This window comes from Hakea prostrata, chromosome 4, assembly GCF_041222555.1.
Source record: "Hakea prostrata isolate BN-2017 chromosome 4, UWA_Hpros_2, whole genome shotgun sequence".
In the NCBI taxonomy this organism is placed as follows: Eukaryota; Viridiplantae; Streptophyta; class Magnoliopsida; order Proteales; family Proteaceae; genus Hakea; species Hakea prostrata.
In genome coordinates, this window is record NC_142603.1 from 19224858 (window position 1) to 19247023 (window position 22166).

The 22166-nt window shown below is 40.2% G+C and overlaps 1 long non-coding RNA gene across 1 annotated transcript in view; it reads left to right on the forward strand.

Annotated features, from left to right (window-relative positions):
- Window positions 1–21962, forward strand: part of LOC149018351 (uncharacterized) — a 39208-nt gene extending 17246 nt beyond the window's left edge. The window contains exons 2-3 of the long non-coding RNA XR_016172937.1: window positions 9842–9964; window positions 21892–21962. This is a non-coding gene — a long non-coding RNA (uncharacterized LOC149018351). The remainder of the gene's footprint in view (window positions 1–9841; window positions 9965–21891) is intronic.
- Window positions 21963–22166: the final 204 nt, after the last annotated feature.

Sequence of the window (22166 nt, forward strand, 5' to 3'; positions counted from 1 at the left end):
AGGGCTTGGGAAAAGAGAAATCCAAGGAGATTTGTGGATTCTTTCCACGCGGCATCGCATCGAAGCTCGATTCATCGCGGTAATGCTTAGAAAGGTGAGTGTTCTCAAAAACTTTCTTTTGTAACCTAGTTTTAATGGTTTTTATCATCATTAAATGCTAGGTTTGGTGGTTGGGGTTATTGTATTGCAATGAATGCTTCCCATTACTTCTCTTTGTGTCTCCCAAAGTTTTTGGGAGTTGGTTATATGAATCATTGCATTCAAAACCGATTCGAACCTCTTAAAGACGCCTACGGGCAAGACACCGAGTCGATTTTTGGGCTTTTCGTTTGTGGCCTATTTGGGATGATTAGTTAGCACTTTGGGGGACCCTAGTACTGTTAATTTGAAGACCCCAAAGTCCCGCTTCGATCTGATTTCGAATCAGTGCCGAAATCTGAATTTTTGCTCAAAACTAGTTTGGTAGGAGGTTGACCGGCAGTTCAACCGGCTTGTAAGCCTATGCAACCAGCCCTATAAGCTTATGCAACCGGCTATATTCAGAATGTGTGTTTTGGCCAAGGAAAGATATTTCGCCCGGTTCGTCAGGTTCGCTACCCAACGAATCGGGCGATATGGCGAAATATCGCCGAGATTTCGCCCCCTAGTTCGGTAAGTTTCGTCCCCAATTTCAGGGGTATTTTTGGACATTTTGAGCCCAAATTTGATGCCTACCCTAATTTGATGTCAATATGTGATAAATTTGAATTATTTCCTATAAATTCTTCCATTTAAATTCTATTGCCTAGCCACATTTAACATGTTACCTTCTGAGGCCTAAATCATTTAGACATAATTGGAATGATTACCCGTTCACTCTGAAGATTCTATTACAAAATCCCTTCATAATTTAAATTGTTTCTATAAATTATTTCATGTATATACTCTTCTCTAACTACATTTGGCATGTTGACTTTTGTGGCCCAAATCACTAGAATATAATTGGTAAGATTGCTCATTAATCTTGAAGATTTTGCTATAAAATGTCTTCCTAATTTGAATTATTTCCATAAATTATTCTGATAAGAACCCATGAATCGAATGCAAAATTGATATTGATTAATTGATAGAATAATGAAGAACAATGATAAACTGGTTACAATGGTGCCAATCACCCCCACAGCACATTGCTGCCCCCTCAGCCTACGGCTGCCCAAACACTCATATAAATAATCCTCCCAATATAGCATAATACTATGATCCTTGGGCTCTATCACTACCGGCCCCTCGAGAATCATCTTGCCCTCAAGGTGATGGAAAATTGGAAGCTTGGTCTTTACATGTTTGCCACACAACCATGCTAGTTTGGCATTCTGCACAACACACCTCCTTGAGAACCAATAACCACATAACTCCAAGCAACCCACATGGAGAAAAACTTTGGAAACTTCAGTTGAGTTAAAGAGTACACTAGGAATAGCCATTGGAAATAACTTCAGCTGAATAACAATAACATATGGACCTATATAAAGCACAACTCCTGCTCCCCTGAGTTTCGTGTCCATATATAAGTTAAGGACTTGCAGTGTATTAGCAACACTGGTTGCCATACCGTCATTTGCAGCAATTTCCCCTTTGGCCTCTTTTTCACCCTCTTTTAAAACTTTACCAATGCTTCATTGCCATGGTTACTATTTGCGATACCGACACCCCTTGTCTGAATGACTCCAAAAATTTTCAGAGCATTCTCTGTGATTTCAGCCTTTGCTACTTTTATTTGTTCCTTTATTGATGATTCATACACTGTGATGCCATTAACTTGCTCAAACCTGGTATTTTTTGCTTCTCCCGCTCTTTCAGTTGCTTGCTTAACACTGAAATCCAATTTCAGGGCTTCCTTAAAGGTTGACCAATTGAAGTTCGACCAGTTCTTCTAGTAAAGCCATGCTGACGCCTCTCCTTCTAAATGTTGCAGTGCCACTCCCAATTTATGTTCATCATCGATCTGGTGTTCCCAACAGAATAACAAAACTTCAAGAAGCCATTCCTGCACAACCCCTTCCCCAAAAAACATGGATAATCCGGTTTCCATTGTTTCCCGTGGATCAAAACGTGCTCTGATGATACCAAGTTGATAAGAACCCACGAATTGAATGCAAAACTAATATTATTTAATTGATAGTGTTGAAAGAAACGATCGTAGTAGAATGGCTTATTGATCCATGATCTCAAGCCCTTTATTTATAATAAACTGGAAAGTAGACTATTACAAGGAATAGAAGTTTACATGAATGCAAACTCTAATTTAACTCCTATACAAACCTATTAGACTCCTAACAGAATCCAACACTCCCCCTCAAGTTGAGGCATGGATATCACACATGTCCAACTGACCAAAAAGTATAAAACATCTCTCCGAGGTAAACATCCGCAATTTGATCTTCAAACTTATAGATTATGTCTGCCTTATAGACTTCCATTTGATTTGTCCTCATCTTTACCGCAACTTTATGTCTCCAAGGAAGAATGCCCAAGTAAAAAAGTAGAATCTTCAAATGTTGAGAAGACAAATTTCTGCACAAACCGAGGGAAAATATATTTTGGGGTAACAATAGCTAGGGTAAAACAGCCAAAGTGAAAGTTTTGATTTCTAGCAATGTTAGATCTTTAAAGGGAAAGTTTGCCAAGGGACAATCTCCAAAGGTAGGGGAAAATTTGTCAAGATAAGTGACAATCTCCAAAGGTAATAGAGATCAAGTTCCGCAAAGGTCAAACGACAAGTCTTTTGCAAGGTTAGATCTCCGAAGGGAAGATGTCAAGTTAAGGGGCAAATCTCCAGGGTTAACAGAGATCAAGTTCTGCATAGTCAAAAAGATAGCTCTATAGCAATGTTAGATCTCCAAAGTGGAAGATTGCGAAGGTAAGGGACAAACTTTCAAAGGTAACAAAGATCAAATTCTACATAAGGAAGTATACATGAAAGGCTTTGAATTGTAGACATCTTCAATCTCCCCTCACGGTAGCGTACACGGGGAAGATAATAACAAAGGAAATTCCAATGGGGAAACTTGGAAAGGAAGAAATTGTAATGGTAAGATAAAAGTATCAGGAAAACAAATCTAGAGAAATGACAAAATTTGAAAGGGGTTGACCGAGCCTACGGTGCCACTAATGAAGGTCCGATATTACCGAATGGACCGGATTAGAAGATGTAGTCAAAGCGAAGTAGATCCTCCAATCGGCTAGAGCAAATAAAGTCCATTTACCACGACCAATCTCCTTCCCCGATCCCGAAGTAGCAGGTAGGAGTGGTAGGGGTAGTAGAGGAAGCAGGGCGAGGCTGTACCGGCAAAGAAGACCGCATAACACGTCGCGAGTAGTGAACTCCTCCACGAAAACCAACGTCCGCAGAGGGTGTGGTGGAAACCGTCTCGAAAGATTAGTCTTTGGTTTCCCCTGCTTGTGCGCGCTTGCTCAAAATCAGCAAGCTTCCCATGCAGTTCCAACAATTTTCCTTGGTATGATATGGTTTGTGACAGTGCTCACACTGACAACTCCTAGCCGGATCAGATTTAGTGCAACAGACTGTAAAGCTAATTTCTCCATAATAGGAGTATGAAGCACGACTAATCGACGACTTCCTCACATGAACAAGAGCATAAGACGTCAGTGTAGGAAAGGGAGAACGACTAAGACTTGCACTCGATCCGATCGTACTCCATGTTCAAACCTCGCTAAGAAGTCATATACTTGAATCTTATCAATGTACTCTCATATGTCGCCACATCATCCGGATTAGTGGGGTGATAATCCCCATAATGATCCAACTCTTGCCAAAGAGATCGCAACTCAAGATAATAGTGGGCCACAGTAGTCCGGGTAGTCTCAGAAGCTTCTTTCGTAGCTCACAAACTGTGCATCATCCCCAACCGTCCAATGTTTCGTAGTAGCCTCCGATTTGGGCTGCGAGATCAAGTAATAGGTAACCGGGCAAATTTGGATGCATGGAATTCAAAAGGAATGACATAATAAGAGAGTCGTTGATATCCATTTATCCCGAAAACACCGCGGTAGTGGGTTTGATATTAGTGCCGTAATGTATCCAACTAGTCCTCTTCAAAATACAGGCAAGCGATCGAGACCAGATCAAGTAATTTGGCCGCAAATCTACCCGAAAGAGAATGAAAAGTGGAAAAATATTCGGATCCAGGGGAGCAAGAGTATCATCAATAGTTGTCATGTGACAAAATTATCTCAGCTCTTCAATCTTCACCCTTCGAAGTAACAAAGCGCAGAATGCAATAGCCAAACAACTCGGACAATTTTCTCCTTTTTTTTTTTTTGGAAAATTATAGATATACCCCTATAAAACTGGAAATTACAAATAAGTCCCTGGAATTTTGGAAAATGATAATAAGGCCCCTAAAATTGCAAAGTCCCTGTAGTTATGCTAATTTACTAATAGGTCATTAAGAGAATTCAAATTTTCAAAATAACCCCTCCTTTTAATTCGATAGATTGACGGTAAGTTAAAGCACCACAAAACATAAACTCAACAGCGATTCAATCTCGATCTATCACAGGGACGGCAACGAACCGAGACTTAAACACCAGAAATGCGAGAAAAATCAGAGGAAAACTCACCGGTAGGCGCAGGAAGCAGATGCAGTAGTAGCAGAGTGTTTTGTCTACTGTTCGACTCCTCTTTTTTTGTCAATTGCACAGGAAGCAGCGGCAGTAACTGGAATCAGCAGGCATTAGCAGCAGCGGTGGCAACAGGAAGCAGCAGCGGCGGTAATAGGGAGTGAGATTCTTCTTCTCTTCTTTTTTTTTCTTTGGTCGATGGCGGAAGCAAGGATTAAGCAGATCTCTGTTAGGTGCGATGGGATGTTGCAGATGAAGAAGAGATGTTGCAGATGAAGAAGAAGAAGCTTAGTTGCAGCGGGATTGTTCTCTCTTCTTTATATTTTTTTCTGGTCTTGAAGTTTGCAACAGAAAAGATCGTGCAATCGAAGAACAAGAAGAAAAAAACTAATCGTAGTAACCGAAGAACGATGGTTTCGATGGGTTTGAAAGAGAGAAAAAAATTCTAATCGAATTTAGGCTCTGATGCCATGTTGAAAGAAACGATTGTAGTAGAATGGCTTATTGATCCATGATCTCAAGCCCTTTATTTATAATAAACTGGAAAGTAGACTATTACAAGGAATAGAAGTTTACATGAATGCAAACTCTAATTTAACTCCTATACAAACTCTTATTAGACTCCTAATAGAATCCAACAGATAGAATAACGAAGAACAATGATAAACTGGTTACAATGGTGCCAGTCACCCCCACAGCACATTGCTACCCCTCAGCCTACGGTTGCCCAAACACTCACATAAATAATCCTCCCAATATAGCATAATACTGTGATCTCAGGGCTCTATCATATTCTATGTAGATTCTCCTCCTAATTACATTTAGCACATTACCTTTTGAATCTTGAATCATTAGGATAGAATTGATATGATTGTCCATTGATCCTAAAAATTTTGCTATAGAATCACGAGAGGAATCGCCTAAAAATTGCAATAAATAGCATAAAAAATCGCAAAAAAATAAGTGAAAATATCAATTTTTCCGATATATCACGATATATCATGAAAAATGGTCTCGCAAATCTCGTTTCGCTCCCCAGTTTCGGTTCGCCAAGGGGCGAAATCACCGAAATTTGGCGATATCTCGCTGAATTCCGGCGATAAGTGGTTCCTTGGTTTTGCCCCTCTTTTGAAACTTGATTGATCCTAATTGTTACTTACTCATTTGCTTATGTAACTAGGGTTATTTTGGGTCTAATTACACACTCTTAAGTGAACTTTGTGGGACTTTGGTGAGCTTTACTAACTTGAAAAGATGAGGAATATACTTACCCATATCTTGTATGGATGATAAGTTAATTAAATCTTCAATAGTTTGATATCTTGCATTATTTGATCTTTTATATTCTATTATAAATTGTTTGTGACTTTGCGCAAACGGAAGGTAATATTAATTGTATTTGTTTCTACTTTTAAAATTTCATGAATTGTTATACGAGAACGGTGTGACTGTCTGAGTTTGATTTTAGGACTTTGTCCTCTTCCATTTATATACCAACTAGGGTTGTGGGTTCTCCCATTACCCTAATGACCTTATTCATATATGCACTTAGACCTAAGTGCATGAATGCTAGGTGTCTAGAAGTGTTTGGCTAGGTAACCCCATGAGTACTTAGGTGGATAAGGATATCAGACCAACAGATGCCTCCCGTTGAGGAATGATATCCAGAACATATGTAGTACAAGACCGTAGGACATGCATTGGGCCTACAGTTGTCCTCGACACGCGCCAATTCTCATGCCTAATGGTGATGTGAGAGAGTGGATTGATGTGACTTGACCCAACAACCACGGAGAACCCAATAGATGTCTCTTGTTGAGGGAGAGTGATTAAGACCACCCAGAGGAGACTGGTGTATGACTTTATGCGTGTCCACCATAGAGACCTCATGATAGAGTTAGAAGCATGATTTCATATTCATTCATTAATCATATTATCATTATTAATCTTATATGTGTGATGTGGGAATTTTTTGGATGATTGCTTTGTATGTAGTTGAGTTGACCTCACTGAGTTTTGTTAAACTCATTCCTTTCATATGTATGTTCTTTTAGATCTTACTACAAGTTGAGGACTCCGTTCAAAGGAGATTCCGTCGTCGGTAGAGTATTTTGAGGGAGCGACTTGCATGGAGCTTTGTGCCCGTGCTGGGACTACTTCTATGGAGCTGGGTACTAGTAGAGAACCGACGATACCTTGGGAGTCAATAGTTTCCCTCATAGCATTGTGTTGCATTTTCACCCCTATTTCTTTCGAGAGGGGTGATGTCACCTCCTATCAAAACAGTTAGAATATTTCCGTTGCAAACAATTCTTTCCTCTTAACTCTTATGTTAAGTTTTGATTAACTTTAGTTTTTGTTTTAACTATAGTTAATGGAAAATTGTGTCATTAATAATTCAAATTTCATAACTTTAGTATTGAGCTTGATTTATTCTTGTCCTTGATTATGCTATGTCATATGATTGTATGGATTTGTCAGTGAACCTTGGTCCTGTAGTGTATTACCCCCATGGCTATTCGGGTATGACTAGATCCGGCTGGGTGGGGGGGTGATAGAAGTTGGTATCATAGCCTTGGTTCATTTATAAATCGTAACTCCTATATGATGTAGTAGGGGGCTAGGGGCATCTCGAGTCATCGATCCATAAATGACTCAATCAAACTATAAGTGAATAATAGGCTAAACATGAACCTAGATAATTAATCATGTCAAGTGCGTAATGGAGCTTACTGAAATAATTCACAATAAGCATATGAAACCCAAAGTCACACAAGTATTAATAAACATAATAATATAGTTGAAAGATCAAGAATGCATAATTATTAAAAGTGCACAAGTTTTTAAAATATTACAACCCCAATATTAAGTGAAAGAACGTGAACAAACACGCATAATAAGTACATTATACATGTCCAAAATATAAAGAAATTGAGTTAAGTGACCTGGGGATCAAGCTGCTGCCAAAAGTAAAAACAAAACACTAACGATCTGGAGGAGGTGGAGGTTGAGGCATATACTGGTTTAAGAAGTGCTCCCAGTGTATGACCCAGTGCTTGATATCTCTCATATGACGAACCATCTCCTGCTGCTAGGTATGAATGTCTGTGTTGGTAGAATGGCTTATTGTGATCAGTGTGATCTCAAGCCCTCTATTTATAATAAAGTGGAAACAACACTATTACATAAATACCTTTACTTGGGTAATAAGAAATAGAAATTTACATGAACAGAAACTCTAATTTAACTCCTAGTAGAATCCCAAGATCTGGGGCCCATTAAATTTTAATTTTGTTCAACCCTCCCTAAGGTGGCCAAGAGAGTGGCCCACCGAGTAGGGTCAATAGAAAAAGTAGTCGATGTCAGTGGAGCCCTTCTAGTCTAGGAAGACTCACCCTCCTCCATATGCCATCTAGGTGGCATGTCCTCACGATACCTATCTCCCTCGCCATCTATTTGTCAAGACCGGAGAGTTGGGCCCATCCCGGATGCCCATCTGAGAGAGGAGCCCCCTCCCAATGTTCTCACCATATTCTCTCTCAATTCCTCCGTGTCGCTGAGATCCACCCTGAAGTCCCTAAATATATAGGTCAAGAGATGCCCATACCCAAGGTTCGATACAACAGGATTCTCAACCTTGTAAATCATGGCCCGCTAAATGATGTATGCAAGGTTGATGGGGTACCCTACATATAAGGCGAAGGTGAGAAATGTCTGCATCATCGAGATCTCATTCTGATGCCCACCTTTGGGCAAGATGTTAGGACTCACTATGCGAAAAATGAGTCTAAGAGAGGGAAGCATGCTCCTCCCCTAGCGCACATGGTCGCACTCATAATTGCATAGCATGGAAAAGATGAGAAACCTCTCGATATACTAAATGGAATCATCCCCACCTCCGGGTGGAATCCCTTTCATCTCACCAGATACCCCGAGCTCACCGGTGAGCTCGGGGTACCCGGTGAGATGAGAGGGACTCCACCAAAAGTCCTGGTAAATGAATAGCCGAAATCCACCTCCTAATTCGCATTTGTATTCGTTTAAGGGTATCCGTATATGGATTTTTTCTTACCGGAGAATATCTGTATCCGTTTGCTAAGCAACCGGATTCACATTCGGATAATTGCTTATCGAATCGGATAATATCCAGATAAATTGTTATTAGGATAGAGTAAAGTATTCAACATGTTTTTCTTTGAAAAGGAATGATAATCAGATTCGGAAACCCGTAATCGGTAACCGGATAATTGAAAATTGAAAATTATCCGGTTAGAGTAAAGTATTAAACACTTTTATCTAAAAAAAGGGCTAATAATCGGATTCAAAAACCGGTAATCGAAAATTGAAAATCGATAATAGAAAATAAAAAATGAGAATCACCAATCAATAATTGGATATTTTATCGGATATCCGATAAAGTTCCGGATTCGAATTCGGATGCCTTCTCTAAATTTTTGCTGGATTTGGATTCAGATAGCGGTTTTGCTAATCAAATTTTGATTAATCATCCACTACCATGGGGTCCATTTCCGAACCTTCGGGTTCAACTCGAAAGGCCCCCAATTGTCGCCTACTCGAGTTTTGGGTTCATGGTCCTAAAACCATGGGTAGAAGGGTCAAAAACCGGGGGATTTCACATGTACTATCGCTAGTTCATCTTGTTTTTCTATGTACAGAATTTTATATTATTTCTCTCTCTCCCTCCTTCCCTCTTCTCTTCATGTCAATCATTTCATGTAGTCCTGCTCATGTTCCCTAGAATTCTCAACCCTACTTTTGTTAAAGCTACTGCTATAGTTCAGTTCTATCAGTTTGTCATCTTGTCCTGTGCACTGATTTTCCTTGTGCCAAAATGCTACAGTTTGTTCCAGTCATGCATGCTATTTTAGATTTTGGAAGACAATTTCAGCAACTCAATTTTGAAGAAGAGGACTGCAGTGGGAAAGTGGAGGAGTAGATTGTGCTGTAGAAGATTTATTTTGATAGTCTCACTTTCATCATCAGATGTTGTTGGTCATGCTAAACTTCTTGCTGTTCTTAACAAATATGCAACTGAACAAGGGGATTTGACGAACTTATTAACCTTTCTAATGAACAATTCCCAAAGGTGTTTGCAGAATTGTTAGATAGTTTCTGTCCTTGATCTGCTTTCTGCTTTGATTTTGTGGCTTCTTAATTTGTTTTTTCTGCTTACCTGAGATACCCAAAAATTGCACAGGTCACTAGGGCTCAGGCAGTTCAAATCGCAAAGGAGAAGTTGGGTTTATTAATAGACTGGAAACAGCTTGGTATGCACAATTTGAAATTCATGAGTGTATCAGGATCCACACATCTAATGAAGGTAATTTCTCCTTTTTTTTTGGATGAATTAATAGAGATAACATTGTTAACATGTGAACTGGTGAAAAGAAATTTATGGAGTCAGTTGTCATGGATTAGTACCCAGCCTTTATTTAATTTTACTGTCCTCCATAACTTTATTTTGACAACTCAATTCTAGTCAGCATGCCTTTGCTTTAATTCGTTACATACTTTTCTATTCTCCATACTCCAATCTCACAGTTTTTATTGGATTTAAATGTGTTTTCTTATTTATGAAAAAATCTCAAGTAAATGGAATAACATTTAAATGATAATTTGCATAAGATGTGTTAATTCTGGTTTTGGTACCATTTCTGAGAATTTTATATGATATCAAAGGTAAAATATGCAAGTTCTTGTGTTAGTTTTGTTAAACCAATGCATGGTTTGGGTTCAAAAATGTCAAAAATGGACAGCATGGAAAAAAATAAGGGGGTGGGGGGATTTGCACGAGGAAACTACTTTTGAGACTTGCAACTAAGTTTCCAGTGACCTTAAAAAAGTTCCTGGTTTTGACTGAGATATGTTTGAAACCTGTCCTATCTTGGTCAACTAGCCTATCAGGGGTGGGGATTTGGACTCCTATTGTGGTAGAATTCTTGGACTATTTTAATTGTTGATTTTTCTTCCAGTTTTCATCAAAGTTAGTAGGTGATTCTGTTCAACAAAAGTTCTCCAGTTTCGTTCGTTAATTATATACACTCTCATCTTTTTTATTTCTGGTGTTTTTTTGGATAATGTCATCTTTATGTAGTTAAAATTACCTTAGTTAATGGCATTGTTACAATCCCAGTTATTTCAGGCCATCATGTAATTTTGAAAGGCTTATGGTTTTAGACTTCCAGTGAGTACTAGTTATGTTGTAATCTTAAAATTTCTGGGTAATTTATTCATCATTTGTTGTTTGGTTGGAAGTCAAATTGATTCAGCTTTGGTTGCATGCCTTCAAATGTAAAGGTTCCCTTATAATCTTGCAAGGGTAAAATAATACAACTATTCTACATTGAAGGTCATCTCTTTTTAGTGGTCCTTAAGTAAGCATAAAATCTTTGAATATCGGTTTCTCTACTTAAGGGTTGGAGATGGTTGTGACTTTACTTAAGAGCTGACATTGATGAGAAATTTTTATTGCATTGCATCTTGGTCTATATGTAGATCTATTTCTTTTGTGTCTTGATTGGTAACTTTGCTGTTGCGGTGCAAGATGTCAGCCTTTTTACCGTAAGAAGCATGATCCTTTGATAGATGATGCACAAAGTTTACATGGTATTGCACAAATGAACATAGCTTTTGACACCAAACTGAAAACTGCACAGCTACAATACAATATTAATAACTGGGAAGTAGCACAACTGAGTTAGGGAGTATAAAATTATGAGATTGCATGGTTTACAGGGTATTGCACAAAAAATTAACTGGGAAGACTGCACCTTACTATAGATGGTTGATGGTGGTAGCTCAACTGAGCTAGAGAGTATAAAATTATATAAAATAGCTTGAAAAATTAAGTATCAGATCTATGTTGCAAAAGAGTTGAAGAGAATTATAACTCATCATGTTTCAACTGTTTCTTCTTCTACCTCTAACTATCATTTTATCCTTGTTGACAAATGAGTGCTCTGCTTTCCTTCCCTTCCCCCTCCTTCTCAATGGCTGGTTTTACATACATAAAGGCTGTTCAGATTTATTTACGATGCATTTAATGGTATTTTCATATATATAAAGTCAAATATCTTAAAAATCGATGTGAAGGTTAAGGAGACAAAGGAAAATTTTAATTGAAAAATGAAAAGTTAAAACAGTCCACCCACTATGATTTGCTTTTACAAATCTTAATGGTTTTTTTCTTTCTTTAATATCATTAGTTTGGCTCACCTGGTTTCAAGTCAGAAAACCTGGTTTTCCAACTATGGACATCTTACGATAGCATTGCACCATTCGGATTTTGTAATGGTTTTGATCATTATTAGTAAATTTTTGATGTTTGAGTTTTTTATTTATATTTATGTTAGAATTATGGATGTAGTAGAAAATTTCAAGTTGAACTGAAGGCAAGTCTCATAGACAACTCCACCATTGATTCTCCTTTGCACCTGGCCCCTTCCATTCATTAATAGCAGTTTTTTTGACATAAAACTCATGCAGAAGAATTCCTCTAGATACATTTATCCCTTGCTGTGGATGATCATCCCTTGGATGAAGGTTTCCGTAAGCCTTTGTGCCACATCAAGAGCCATAGGAATTCATTGTTCTTGTGCCAACTGTAGTTGTTATTTTGTTTGGGAATCCTTGATCCCCTATTTACTTGTGTTCACTCTTCTTTTGACAGAACCTTTTTATATTTCTTGTGATCTTGGTTAATGTTGTTCATTGTTTAGGAATCCTTGAAATCCTATTTACTTTGGTTATCTCTTCTTTTGACAGCTTGTTTATTCTCTACATGATATTTAGTCATATGGATAGTAGGGTTGATATTTAAAGCACCAACAGTGTTTATAACTATTGATTTGTTTGTATAATGACTTCAGTATGGGGAGGGGGGCTTCAATGTGTTTTGAATTGGACCAATCTCTAATTCTTTGATGGGAATTACCAGATTTTCTTTTGAATGTCATTTGGTTTAGTGGTATTTTGTGTTGAAGCCAAAACTTTTATTTACTTCTTAGGGATGGTTTTTGAATCTAGCACACTGCCATCATCTTTGAAGAACTGCTTGTACTAGGCAAAATGGCAACAAGTGCGAATCACCATGGCTTTCATTCATTGTAAAATTATGAAGCAAGTCATTTTGTGTTCGTGTGATGTGATGCTTGACTTACATATCCTTTCTATTGGAGCAGTTTAGGTAAATTGGGTTTCAATTTCACCCTGATGCTATCATCTCTCTGTGGACTTCACTTTTGATGGTTCAATTCTATTGATGTTGTTTTCAAAAATTGTATGCTGGGCGGTTCCCTTATTAGTCATTGAAGGTCTGATATGTGTGAGAGACCATTACTTCATAAGATATTGAGCCCTAACTGTTGATTACATGATGTTTGAATTGATCATTTTGATGAGTGTAGAGATCCTATGTTTGACAACTGATTGATGCCTACAAACAATATCATTGTTTAAAATGAATTTGTGATATTAATGTTGGTGATGAACTAACTTTTTGTTTAAATTTTGGACATTATTGGTTTTGCTACAAGGATAGGTTTCACTTCACCCAACACAACATTCCCATGTGTCAATCTTGTTCTGAAGTTTTGAAAAGGGACCTCCTTGATATTTTGATGGGATTAGCTGCATCAGCAGTTTGAAGCATTGATGTTGGTATTCTGTTGGTTGTGTTGGTTTTTTGGTATTAAGACATATATTTATCCAGTACTTAATTTTGAATAGTTCTTTGGATCTCCCAGTATTGTTTTTTTCCTACTTTATTTACTTTGCTGCTTCTACAGGAATTTTTTGGTCTTCTTTACAAGAGAAGCCAATATATAGCAGTAAAAATGAGAGGACCTTTTCTTGTCTCTTTAGTTCTATTCCCTTCTGTAGTTTGTAAGAGTGTTGTATTTTCTAACAAAAAGAATTAATTTTTATTATCGGTTTTAAGGTGCTAGGAAATTAAACATGCTTTTTGTTCATGGCTGGTTGTGAGATCTCACATAATTTCAGTACTTCTTTTCACATTGCATTAGGTCATTTCTTTGTTGGATAGGAGGCCTAATTGTTTGATTTATGATACATGGCATTCATACAATGATATGCATCGAAACAAATGCATGTCAAAGGATCGAGTAATGCATGGTAAGGAGACTAGTTGAGGTCTTGAAGACATCAAACTTATATTTGTTCCACATTTTTTAAGAGATTTTGGAGTTGAATTACAATATCATAGTGATATAAAGATGGTTTCAACCATCTATCTTCTTTCTCTTTCATTTGACTAGGTAAGATGGGGATGCCTCGATTAAGATTTCTTGGGTGGTTATTGTAGATCTTTCTATTCAAGGTCTCTTTGGAAATGAAGCACAATTTTCTGTGCTTGGGTTGCATGCTCTGATGCTGTGATAAGGAATAATAATCTTTAAAAACTAGTTTTGAGTTTGCTTTCTTCTTTATCCTTCCTTTTTTTATTTTATTTAATATAATTTCGGTCTGGATTGGTGGTCTTTGAATCAGTGAGTATACTGAAAATGCTTCTTGTTACTCTTCATGATGGCTTTTTATCCCAGGACATGGTTTTTTGAGGGAATACACAATCTGGATAGGGAAGTCCTAATGGAAGCGGTATTGGTCGTGGTATTTGGGGAAATGTAAAAGAAACAAAAAAATAAAAAATTTGGGGAAACCACGAAAGTTGTAGCAAAAGTCCCAGGTTTCCCTCGAATTTTTTTCTTATGAACCGGCTGGTCCAGCCGGGTCGAACCAGGTTTCGACCTAGTTGGGGGAATTTCCCTGTTTAACATGGTTTCGTCAAAATCTCCCAGGTCTTGATAAAAAACTAGGACTTTTTTTTTTGCTCCATCAAGGTTTTTTTCAAAGGTTCTCAAAATGTGGAGTTTCGATTGAAATTTGTACCATGAGTAAATTTATTAATTATTTAGGAATTTAATCAAAATAGAGCAACAGTAGTAGTGGAATTTACTAAAGGAATGATTTCAACCTGGAAATGTCCATAGATATAGCACTGCACTAGTGGGTTTTTTGAAAACGTTCATAGGTTCTTTTTTTATTTTTATCTTAGGTAATGCTTGAGTGCTTTCTTATAGAGAAGGGGTGTGATGTGTGTACTTCATGGACGGGAATTGTGGTTGCCCATTAAACTGTTGTTACTAACTAACTACAATATGGATCCTTTCTCTTTTTCATGTTCCAGTTTTCCTTGGATATAGTTCCTTTCTTAGCTCCTAATGCTCTGTTTGGTTAATAGATTAGTGATATTAAGTAGAATATAAATCAGGTATTAAAATAATAATTTGAACCTGGGATACCCTACATTTTGGAGAAATGGAGGGTACAAAATGTTTGAAATCTTGTCACTTGAGAGTCCTTAGGTTTCATATGTTGTTTGAGGTACTTCACTTTTGCTTATATTTTGTTTAAGCCACTGAGGTATTTTATTTTTGTATAATCGGGTATTATACCCTTCCTTGTGCAGTCCCCCTACTCTCAAGTCTCAACCAGCACACGGAAAATGTCTGCTGCAAGCCTAGCCCCATCTCAACACCATTACCCACCAGCCACTATGACTAACACCCATGTAACCTAGCCTTTGTAGAAAGAACCTTAACCCATAGCTGCAACACATCACAGCTGCAAAACATAACCCCATTTTATTGCTCCACAGCATCTCTCTTCCTGTGATTCCCAAGTTGACATACTTTTTCAAGCAGAGACCATTTCAAATTCTAACACATCAGAAGGAAACGATTTAGCACATTAATACTTATAGTAGAAGGTCTCTTCATTGCCATATTATCTCTAATATGAGAAAGCATTTCATGTTACATAAGATGGTAAGGCCAAGCCTCACACCAAGAATAAAGAGGTCAGGACATACCATAGGTGGGTGGGGTGGTTATGGGGTTGCAGACTGCAAGAGGGATGGGGTCTTGATCAAAAGAGAATTGGACTTGAGGAGAGTAAAAGAGAATGCAAGAGATGGGAGCAGTTGCTGACATGGGTGGGTTCTAGATCACATGAGAAGGGGATGCATTGGGCTGGGCAGTAGTGGTAGTAGTGGCATTGGCAATGATAGAGGTAGCTATGATATTGGTTGGAATAGTTGGAACTTTGAAACTAGGTTTCCAAAATATAATTTCACAAATGGTAGGTACTCAATGTACAAGTTGTTTGTCAAAACATTGGGTATCTCAAGTAGTACTTATGCACTTATTTTCTCTTAGGGAAAAGAAAAAAAAAGAAAGGGAAATGGAAACCCATAGGGGGACAAATAGGGAAAGGAACCACGAAGGAGAAGAGAGGACAGACGAGCGAACGAGAAAGGGCCCACCCTCCCCTCCTGAATGAGGCGAAATCTTCTTCAGAGACTTCACCATTAACCACGGCAGGGGTGGAATTATTCCCGGATGTGGAACTGGGAAATCTTTGGGGTGGACGAGACGGGAAGACGGGAATACTTCGTAAGGGAAGGAACCGGAAGGAATCTTCCCACAATAATGAATTGAATTACGATGAACCAACATGGCAGAGCATGGCCGATGTTCCTCCCCATGTTTAATAGTGGACAATGGGAGGACAGGGTACGAAACCAGGGAGAATGATAGGGTTGGAAACCTTAATGATTCGGATCGAGTGGGAGGACGGAATTTCCAATGAAGATGCAGAAGATAATCCAGATGATAATTTTTGTTAATAAATGTGGATTTTTCAGTGTTGGAGAATTTTTGTAAGAAAAAAAACGGATTTTCCATTAAAATTCGACAAAGAAAAAAACGTTAAAGGGGAAGAGGTGGACGGAGCGAGAAGGTGAGCCACCGGAACCGTTGGCGAGAGACGAGGGGCACGGAACCGGGCACGGGGACGGACCGGATGGGGCCACGGAAGGGCACGGGGGAAGGACGGAGGGGGCGGAACCGGGCAGAAGGAAGACGCGCGGGGAGACGGCAGCCAGGGCGATGGACGGACGGAGAGCGCGGAAGCCGACGGATGGGAGGGATCGCTCAACCATCGAGTTTTTGTCAAGAAGGTTCTATTATGGACATCAGGCCACAACATGGATGTTGACCATTAAGGGCCAATGGGGCCGTGGGAGCAATGAGGAGAAGTGGGGAACCACCAAGGAACAGATGAATGTTTTATTTTAATAAAACTATTTTTATTTATGGGCATCAACAGCGCACAAAAGAAGCAGTGATAAGTCAGGGGTTTGAGAGAATGATGAATGTTTGTAGCATCCTTGGTTAAAGCTTATCCCATAGGTTGACTAGCTAGTGGATTGCGGCTGAGTGGTTTATGCTAGAATAGTTGAACCATCCTAGATGTAATGCTCTGAATAAATGGGCTACCAAGAGCATGGCTAACCCAAAGGAGATAAACGAAGAGAGGTATATGACCTTGGCACCGAAAGGGCAGATCTCCTGAAGAATGAACAGCGGAAACGAAACAGACCATGTCCCCACGAGGAAGGACAGCAAGAAGCGGGAACGAGCTACAAGCCGGAAGAGGAAAGACGGAGGGGATTACAACGAGCTCCATTAAGGATGACCTGATGCTTCGATTGAGAAGCAGGACGCAAAGCTGGGGAGGGGAAGTTCCAGATGGAGGGACTTCCACCACAAGAGGCTGCCAGCCGGACTCACCGACGGTTATAAGATGCGCGGGTCACACCACGAGGCAGCATATAACCACAGCCAACAGATTAGTGAGGAGCGAATGGGGGAAAGACGATGAGGAGCAAGTCTCGCATTCATTAGGTCATTGCCTAAGTCTTGGGAGCAATGAAGATCTTCGACTCATGTGATGAGGTCAAGACATTGATCAAGCTGCCAAGCACCCGAGCTAGAGGAGGATCGGATGTTGGCCGATGTCCCTCACATGAAATAGTGCGTGAAGCAAGCACTGAAGGGTGCGGCTAAGCGCAAGAAGGAGAGAGCTCGACCTCGGTGGTCTAGGCAAAGTAATAGAGGGGGGAACGAAACAAGAGTGGTTTATGAGACATGGTTTTAGAGTTGTATTTGAAAACAATCTTTGGTTTTGTATCCGGGTGATACAGTTATGGTTATGGTTTTCTGAATGGTTTCATGTATTGGATACAATTGATTATTCATTTAATTCTAGTAGTGCTTTTGTTTGCCAAGATATTGTGTGTATTGTTTCTAATTTGTGGCATGCTAGACTAAGACATATTGGTTTAGATAGGATGAACAGGTTGGCAAGAGAAGGTCTCTTAGGCCAAGGTTCACTATCCGATTTGCCAATCGTGAGTCATGTCTAGCAGGAAAAGCAACTAGAAAACCATTTAAAAGGGCTTTGAGAGCCTCTCTTCCTTAGAACTTATCCATTCAGATGTGTGTGGACCCATGAATGTGCATACTAGAAAAGGATAGTCATATTTCATCACATTCATAGATGACTATACAAGGTATGGTCACATTTATCTAATTTCTCATAAGTCGGAAGCTCGGAAAGTTTTAAGAAATTCACGAGCTTGGTTGAGAATCGTTAGATAAAAGGATTAAAACTCTTAGAACGGATAGAGGTAGAGAGTATCTCTCCGATATGTTCAAAGGGTTATGTGATGAAAAGGGGATATCTAGACAACTTACTATTCCAGGGACTCCACAGCAAAATGGGGTTGCTGAGAGGAGGAATAGAACCTTGCTAGACATGGTGAGATCCATGATGGTGCAGGCACATCTACCCATCTCTTATTGGGGAGATGCTTTGCGACGCGACCTATATCCTCAACGAGTTCCAACCAAATTGGTTCCTTCCACACCATATGAGTTGTGGACCGGAAGGAAGCCAGATTTGAGTTACTTGCGCGCATGGGGATGTGCAGCATATGTTCACTCTACTTCTCACCAATATGGAAAGCTTGGACCCGGAGGAAGAAAGTGTATCTTTGTGAGATATTCTTAACCCTCAAAGGGCCATGTCTTCATTGGACTAGATGAGAGTGAGAGGAGAACGGAACTGAGTCTAGGGATGCAACATTCTTGGAGAATGATTTTCCATCTCTTTCAGGAGTTAACAAAGAATCATCGGAATTCTTTGAGATACAAGATAGTGGTCTTGTCACCCAGGGATTCAGATTCTGGATAATGAACCCGGGGTTCATCCGGAAGATCCTAGTGGGAGTGGGAGTGCAGATATGATAGCTACCTAGACGGTGAGCAATCGGACATGCACTTGCGCCGTAGTGGGCGCGGGCTAGTTCCTCGTCGACGTGACATGAGGATGAAGCCTACTGGTAACTCCCGAAGAGATCGACCGTGAGATGATTTCAGTCGATGAGCATGAACCAAAGAGCGTGCGGGAACCTCTTGCGGGGTTAAGCTCAAAGGAATGGTTAAAAGCAATAAAGGAAGAGTTGGAGTCGATGAAAGTTAATCATGTCGGGACTTGGTTGACTTGCCGCAGCCGAAAGGCAATTGGGAACAAGTGGGTTCTCAAGATCAAAAGAAAGGCGGATGGATCTAGAGAGATCAAGGCTCGTAGTGGCAAGGCACACCCAACGAGAGGGCGTGATATGAGGAAACTTCCCCGTGGTTAGGTTTGCCTCAACGCCTCATACTAGCCATTGTTGCCGTGGACTTGGAGCTTTATCGATGGATGTAAAACGCCTCAATGGAGAACCGAGGAAGAGATCTATATGGATCAACCTCAAGGCTGAAGCACATGGACTGAGCCAAAGAGCAAGCAAGAAGTCCATATAGGCAAAGCAAGCATCAGACAGGGAATGCCCCACCAAGCACGATGGAAAATGGTTATATGCTGAGGAAGACCCGTGTTACACCAAGAGATTCGATAATAATTATGTCATCGACACCGACGTAGATGACATACTTATGGCAGCAATAGCAAGGAGCAGAAACCATTAAGAAATGGTTGCCTCCGATGATATGAAGGACACGGGTGAAGCAAGCTATGTGCTTGGTGTCAAGATTGTCGAAATAGGCAAAAGAGATTACCGGGTTTATCTCAAGAGACCTATAGACAATGCGACGAGATACAGATGCACAACCCAAACCAACGATACTCCGGGAGAAGGGTTTGCATGAGCCCGACAGGGTCCAAGACCAGAGGAGAAAACCAAGATGGAAAGAGTCCATATTCCGGTGCGGGGGAGCCTAGACGCATGAGTGTACTAGGCTGGATATTTGTTATGCAGGGGTTGGTTAGCGGTACCAACAAACCAGGCAAGAGCAACCGAAAGCACCAAGAGGATACGAGATATCTCGGAGGAACGAGTAACTACAGGGTACCAAGGATCGGATTTGCGGTTAGTTGGCATAGTGATGCCGACCGAGACACGATGAGCGCAAATCAACCTCCGGAATGCCGCGAATGGCGGGCCATTTCGTGGGAGCAAAGCAGGCGATATCCTCTCGACCATGAAGCAGACGTGGCATGCTCACTGCGTCAAGAGGTTGTTGGCCGAGGAGATCCGACATACGGGATGTGATGACATCCAAAGAGGCTGCCCTGTCACCGGATAGTACGGCAGCTCTTAGCATGTCAAGGACCCCAAGATCATGGGAAGACCAAACATATACAGTGAGATATCACTTTGTTAGAGACATTACATCAAGGAAGAAAGTTGTACTAAGCACATATCTACTAACGATGGTAGCGACCCTCTTACCAAACCTATAGCCAAGGATGTTATCTCATGTAAAACCTTGGGCTTCGAGATTGTGACTTATTTTGTCCGAGACTTCTTATTAATGAATAATATGAGTTCATTCCAGCATTTTATCACTTACGTGTGATCGTGTTGCTAGCATAAAACAAGATATGTCAATAGGCAAGAGAATGGCTCACTCACACGAGCATCGCCTCGGCCCGGAGGCGAGCAGAGATGAGACGGATTGTGAATGACTTGTGTAGGTCAACATAACACGATGTCGCCTGATTTGGAATCAAGATGAGTTCTCATCGTGAAGAGAATCGACATGAATGTCCCACTATCATGTTGCCTATAGAGCAGTCAGTACAGTGCGCAGGGTGCACAATAAAGAAAGGGTAGCGCAAGGGGTGCACCGGACTAAGACCGATGGGCGAGATGGACATACGCATTGATATAGAATGCTCCACCAAGCACATATATCATACTACGTGTGCTAGCGATCATTGGAAATGAGAGGATGGATCCCCGCCCTCTCATGTGTGAGTCCTGGACCATGGTCCATTAGTGTTCTAGTGACTTCACGACATCAAAACGAAGGGTCGATGTGGCTACGGGGTTACCATGGTCACGATTGATTCGACCAAAGGGGCACTACCGGGAAAAGTCAACAAGTGTAGTGATGGCAGCAAAGGAAAGGTTTGATCAACCGCACCCAAAAGTGGGCGCCAAACGATATGTTACGAAGTGAACATTTAAGGACAAGAAGGTGATCTCTCGGAGGATCGAGATACCGTGAGTTGAATAAACCTAGGACACATGTTACGCTAATGCATTGATTGTTCATGAGTGATGTGCCATTCCGCCCGGAAGGTTCAGTCGGGGCCACGGTGCGGTATATCACCGGTCGCACAACCCATTGCTAGTATGATTGTGGATATTAGGTCCGGGACAGGTGCCATGATCGGGATACATAGTGAAGAGATCAAATATATGTATACCGGGATATGCATGTGTGTACGAGACACAAGAGGTCCAGATCGGGATACATAGCGTGAGATGAATGTGTATATCCGGGATATACAAGTGTGTCCAGGACATATTAAAGATTAACACCCCGTCAAGTGGAGCTGTGGAATTTATTAATTTGATTAATAAATTAAATGCCCAAGGCAAATTGAAACTCACATAGCGTACAAAATAGGGTTATATATTTTGGTAACCACCGCATAGTGAGTAAGTAACCGAGTGATTCATCGCACGAGCGAACTCAGAAAGCGGCCCACCCCCCCCTCTCTAGAAGCAGCTAGAAATTTCTTCCTAGTATTGATCTTCATTCCATAATCCACGGCATTGGGTTGTGGATATTATCCCTTCCCCGTGATTGTGGAATCTCGCCGGTAAATCTTTGGTGGTGGAACGAGAACGTGGATCTAGACTTCCGCTGCGAATACTTCAAGTAAGGGAAAGCGAATCCAGGTAAGGAATCTTTCCCCTATCAATTAATTGAATTGAATTACTTTTGATGTATTACCAACATTTATGTAGTTGATTTCCTTTTACGTTAGAAGTGAGATTGTAATAAAATATGTTAGTTCGCACTGTAGGTACATTTTATGATGATTCCACAACAGATTGTTGTTTGCACTGCCCTTCTTTCATTTTTAGTAGTTTACCGGGTATCAAATTGGTGGTGCAAAGTTTTCCCAATTATCTCTTGCTATGGACAAAGATCCCTCTGGGAAGGTAAGAATCACTCACTCATGAAGTCTTGTAGGCATTCACATCCTCTTCTTTTTTTTCTTTTTTTTTGGGGGTGCAATTGTTATCCTATTTTTTGGTTGGGGTTTAGGAAGGTTGTTTTCCTATTTACTTTTTTTTT